This window comes from Pristis pectinata, chromosome 16 (assembly GCF_009764475.1).
Source record: "Pristis pectinata isolate sPriPec2 chromosome 16, sPriPec2.1.pri, whole genome shotgun sequence".
Taxonomy (NCBI): Eukaryota; Metazoa; Chordata; class Chondrichthyes; order Rhinopristiformes; family Pristidae; genus Pristis; species Pristis pectinata.
The window spans coordinates 42,389,254-42,395,253 of NC_067420.1; the positions used below are offsets into that span (position 1 = coordinate 42,389,254).

The 6,000-nt window shown below is 45.6% G+C and overlaps 1 protein-coding gene across 1 annotated transcript in view; it reads left to right on the forward strand.

The window, feature by feature from the left end:
- The window catches only part of raly (RALY heterogeneous nuclear ribonucleoprotein), an 82,996-nt gene extending 82,382 nt beyond the window's left edge, over nt 1–614 (forward strand). The window contains exon 9 of the mRNA XM_052030959.1: nt 558–614. The gene's annotated coding sequence lies outside the window, so the exon portion shown is untranslated. The remainder of the gene's footprint in view (nt 1–557) is intronic.
- Nucleotides 615–6,000: the final 5,386 nt, after the last annotated feature.

The window sequence follows — 6,000 nt, forward strand, 5'->3', positions numbered from 1 at the left end:
AATTCAACTCGGGGAGGCACAGTTTGACAGGTGATCTTATTGGATTATTTTAATAGATTTCTGGAGCAACATAATGACTGATTCGAGCTAGGGATAGAGTAGGTTCCTGGAACCTTATTGAATCAGAATTTCTGGGAGTGGGTCACAATTGAATCAGGATTTCTGGGAGCGAGTTACCATCCAGTGAGGAATTTCTGGGAAGGAGTTACCATTGGATGAGGAATTCTGGGAGAGAGTTGCAATTGGATGAGAAATTCTGGGAGAGAGTTGCAATTGGATGAGAAATTCTGGAGGTAGTTACTATTGAATGAGAAATTCTGAGAGAGCGTTGCAATTGGATGAGAAATTCTGAGAGAGCGTTGCAATTGGATGAGAAATTCTGGGAAGGAGTTACCATTGGATGAGGAATGGGAGCAGTGACTCATTATTTATGTTGTGCATTTTCTGGTTAATTACGTAAAGTCCTTCCTGTTGTGTCCACCTGTCACACTGTGTTCAGTGAATGTTTGGTAGTTAGACAGATTGCTTCCTGCATCAATTGGCTTTTTATTTTACAGACTGCAAACCAGTGGTTCTCAGCAGGCAACAAGTAATGGGGAGAGCGCTCGAAACTGGCTGAGGACTGCACCGTTAATTAACTGAGAAACCACCACAGGCCATCACTACTTCAGCTCAGCCAGACCAGGAGGATGAGGGGACATCTGTAAAACATTTGGGCATTCCTGTGTCGCTGCAGAGATGATAAAAAACCTGTGTGTGCCTCAGGAACTACTGCAGAGAACACCACACTCAAGGAGCAAACTGTTGGCCAGTTGCCATTGAAACTCTCTGGGATACATGATAGATGTCAGATTGATCATTCATTACTTTATTCCCTTGACATGTACAAGTGCTGTTGTCAATCTCCATCATACTTGAGAATATTACAAACCTGTATTACATGTTCAAAGAGGGAAATAAAAATCCCTTTCAACCACTTCCCTTTTCGTCAGACTCAGGCTAGTGTAGCTGTGGCAATCTCCTGCCCACAGGTTATGGGGAAACTGCTCTCAGTCCTGGCTCAATGCTCCTTGCCGTTCACCTCCTGGATTCCCACGTTCAGTATACAGGAGCACTGTGGATGCCAGGCCTGAAATTAGAGGTCTGGACCCTTGATCTGTTGACATATGGCTGGGCATATTAAGTAAACTGGGATATATTAATAAAAAGCTAGTAATGGCAGTTATGAAAGTAGCAGACTGATGTACACTCCATCTGGCTCACTAACATCCTGCAGTGTGACTCCAGACTCTCAGTAATGTGGTTAACCCTTCACGTCCCTGTAGAACAGTGCAGGTAGATACTCAGTTCCAGGGCAATTAGTGATGAGCAGTAAATGTTGGCCTGGCTGCTCACGCCTGCCGAGATCCCAGCAACAACTGAGAAGAATGTCCTGCTCTCGAACAATGAGGCCATTTTCTCAGTGCTGGAGTTTTCATTATTCCATCACATCTCCCGGGTACTGGGCTCTCACTGGCAGGAGGGCAGGCCTATCACTTTAGACATTTACCAACTCATTCTCCTGTACCACCTTCACCTCCTCCAGTTGGACAGTTGTTGAACACATGACCTCCCACCTCCAACAGTCTCATCTGTCCCCTCATGTCATGGAACATAGAACAGTACAGTACAGGAACAGGCCCTTCGGCCCACGATGTTGTGCTGAACTAATTCAACTGGTAATTAAACACCTAACCAAACTAATCCCTTTTGTCTACACCATGTTCGTATCCCTCCATTCTCTGCATATTCATGTACTTATCTAAGAGCCTTTTAAACGCCTCTATGGTATCTGCCTCCACCACCACCCCTGGCCACCATTGGCCATCCAGCATAGCTAATTGGAAAGCCAACCAAAGCTTCATGATCTGATTGGCTGATTCTCAGTCAAACAATTATTTTTTTTTTGCCTCCACATTTCACATAGTTTAACAATTGATAAACAGAACTGTTCAAAGAAATGTTGACCTGGAGACTCGAGGCCAGAACTTACTACAGATGGCTGGGAGAAATTGGGGGACACGGCTGGGGGCATTGGGTTTCCATTTGATCGGTCGTTCCTTTCTGCAATGTTGCAGTGAACAGGCTGAGCTTGAAGTCACAGATGAATCCCCATACTCCACACCAAAAGCGGTCCAGAAATGGCAGGGTCTAGCACCGTCTCCGCATCTGCTTGTGTAGCTGAGTTGCATTTCTGTCTTTGCCTTTGACCTTCCAACCTCTGCCAATGTTCTGAAGGAGTTTATCATCAATCTAAGTGATTTGTGAATTGTATCATACTTCATTTTTTAAAAACTAATAGTATTTCCTTTCCATTTGAAGTATTCTTCCGTGTTTAAAAAAAATCTACAGAAAAATTAAATTGTGATTCCTATAGCAACAGGAGGTTTGCGTGATTTGCAGGTTAGAACACACTAGTAGGATGCAAGGTCTCCTGCTGGGAATTGGAATTGGTTTATTATTGTCACATGTACCAAGGTACAGTGAAAAACAGGAGCTGGAAATGAGGGGTGTGTGCTGTCGATTTTGAAATGTACCAAACTGATGTAAAATCCATCTGGCTCACTGATGTCAATTGTGAAAACCCCCTGTGGGATCTGGGTCAGTATTTGTTGCCCGTCCCTAAGTGTCCCTGAGACCGTGGTAGTGAGCTACTGTCTTGAACCACTTCAATCCACATGATGAAGGTTCTCCCACAAACACGTTGCTCAGGGAGTTTGACCCAACAGCAGTGAAGGAACAGCGGCTTACTTCCAATAGGGCGTGATTGGAGGAGAAGAGGGTGGTTATGTTCACACAAGCCTGCTGTCCTTCTGGATGAAGGACCTCATGGGCTTGGGAGGTGCTGACAGAAAATCCTTGGGGAATTCCTGTATCCCCTCTCGCAGCTGGTGCACACTGCAGCCTCTGTAGCTCAGGGGAGACAATGTTTGGGGTGCTAGATGGAGTGTCAATAGAGCAGGCTGCATTGCCAGGATTGTGCTGAGCTTCTTGAGAGTTGTTGGAACTGCCCTCATCTAGGCAGGTGGAGAGTGTTGCATCACACTCCTGACTTGTGCCTGGTAGAAGGCAGGAAGGCTTTAATGAGACAGGAGGTGATTCACTCTCTGGAGGGTACCCAGCCTGTTCTTTGTGGTCGGTGTATTCGTGCAATTGTTGCAATGCAGTTTCTGGTCAACCCCCAGGATGTTGATGGTTGTGGGTTTGAGTATGGGAACTGTGTTGAATGTGATGGGGAGATGGTTATATTCTCCTTTATCGGAGATGGACATTGCCAAGACATTGGGTCCACTATCTTGTTTCATCAATGCTAAAAGTATGAAATTCTCTAAAAACCATCGTTCTCCCTCTTCTCACCAAAAGAAAACACGAAGTATGGTGAGTTTTGAAGGAGCCATTAAATGCAGGTACCTGTGTGAATGGTGAACAGCTCCCAGACTGTGCAGAAACTCCTGGCCAAGGGTAAAATCCAAGTCTGACGGGTCTTTCAGACACAGTTGGCAAAGTGTCCTCCTGCCTTGTAACGTGGAACCCATACTCTCTGTCCACTGTGACCAACCACACTTGGACATCCCTGCCTACTGAACTCCAGCAAGAATGGCTCGGGGTTACTTTAGGAGTGTCAGGAAGACAGGGGAAAAACTTACCAGCTCCTGCTAATAAAACTAAACGTACAGAATGAGAGGGGGCTATTTCATGCACAGGAGCTTCAGGAGAAGCTCAATTGGTTGTCTAACTTTATTTTTCAGGATCTGGGTACTGCTGGCAAAGCCAGGACTATTACCCGGGTCTAAGTGCCCTTGTAGGTGGTGGTGAGCTGCTTTCTTGAAATGGTGCAGTCCTTCCAGTGAAGCTGCTCCCACTGTGCTGTTGGGGAAGGAGTTCCAGGATTTGGACCCAGTGACGGTGGACCAACGATCTATTTCCAAGTCAGAATGGTGCATGATTTGGAGGCAAGGAGGCAGGTAGCCCCTGCTGTACTCGTCCTCCTTCAGCACAGGTTTGGAAGTAGCCTGGGTGAGTAACTGCAGTGCATTTTACGGCTGATACACACTGTGGTCATTGTGTGCCAGTGGTGGAGGGAATGAATATTTAGCTCAGTGGATGGGACACCCTTCAAGTGGGCTGGTTTGTCCGGGATGGTGTCGGAACAGCACTCCTCTAGACACGTGAAGAGTTTTCCATCTTCTGCCGCTGTTTTTAACCACTTTGTGTGTTCAGAATGTGCCATAACCTCGTGTAATTCAACAGGCCTACTGCAGCTTTCAGTTGACAGACGAAAAGCAGCCCAAGTGTAGATTCATGGAGATCATAGAGTTGTACATCACGGAAACAGGCCCTTTGGCTCAACTCGTCCATGCCAAGTTGCCTACCTGAGCTAGTCCCATCTGGCTTGTGTATGGCCTTTCCTATCCGTGTACCGGTCCAAATGTCTTTTAAGCATTGTAATGATACTCACCTCCACCACTTCCTCTGGCACCACCTTCTGTGTGAAAAACATGTCACTCAGGTTAATCTAAAACATTACAGCATGGACAGGTAAATTGGTTTATTATTGTCACATGTACCGAGGTACAGTGAAAAACTTGTCTTGCATACTGTTCATACAGATCAATTCATTACAACAGTGCATTGCGGTAGGACAAGGGAAAATAATAACAGAATGCAGAATAAAGTGTTACGGTTACAGAGAAAGTGAAGACAGGTAGATTGTGAGGTTAAGAGTCCATCTTATTGTACTAGGGAACCATTCAATAGTCTTATAACAGCAGGATAGAAGCTGCCCTTGAGCCTGGTGGTACGTGCTTTCAGGCTTTTTGTATCATCTGCCTGATGGGAGGGGGGAGAAGAGAGAATGTCCGGGGTGGGTGGGGTCTTTGATTATGTTGGCTGCTTTACCGAGGCAGCGAGAAGTGTAGACAGAAATTGACAGTAGTTGGCAAATTGATCTCAATATGGCAAGTATGAGACAGTGCACTTTTATTGGAACAAATATGGAGGCCATACACTACTTGGAAGGTCAGAGTTTAATTAGGGTGTAGGAGCAGAGGGGATTTGTGGATGGCAGATCATGTAAAGAGAGGTGCAGGTCAGCAGGAGGTGAAGACAGTAATCATTCCTAGAGCAGGGAAAAACTGAAAAGTTCGATGTTTTGAGAGACTCGGTTAGATCCTGCTTACGAGCACTGTTCTGGAAAAGATGAAGGCACATTGGAAGAAGTATCAGGATCATATCAGTTTACATAATTCTCAAGAAAGAGGCTGGAGTCGTTGCTCCAGAAGGGAGAGTCTGAGGTCTAACCAGCACCCCCCCCCCCCCCCCCACCACCCCCACCTTAAGAACTGAAAGTCTGTGAGTTGTAACAGCAAAGGGTCTAAGAACAAAAGCCATCCACAGAGCCAACAACCGCTGACAGATCTTTCAAATTACAAAGTAGTTTGACAGGGTAAATGTACAGATGATGTTTCCACCATGGGCAAAAGCAAGCAGAAGGCCAAAAAAATCCAATCACATGAAAACCTGATCCAGAGAACCACCTCTCATCAGAAAGCTGTGAGAATGTGGATGGGCTGCTGTGTGAAGTAGTGGAGGTGAGTACAAAAGATGTGTTACAGCTGGATAATCACAGCAAGACAGAGGAGTAGAAGGGAATCCCAAAGAGGTGCTGATTGGTAGGTTAATTGGCCACTGTAAATTACCCCTGGTGTAGATGGATGGCAGGAGAATAGTTGATGGGCATGTGAGAGAGAGAACAGGTTCCAGGGAAATAAGACTGTTGGGATTGGTCTGAGACCCAGCATAAACTTGACGGGCTGAATGGCCTCCCTCTAGGAAGTATGAGAAATATAGATATGAGAAGATCCAGGTGTAGTTTGTCGATGGGGACATTGGAGATCACTGTCATCATTTTTCATACAATCTACTGAAGTTTTCAAGATCACAGATCAGAGATTAACTTGC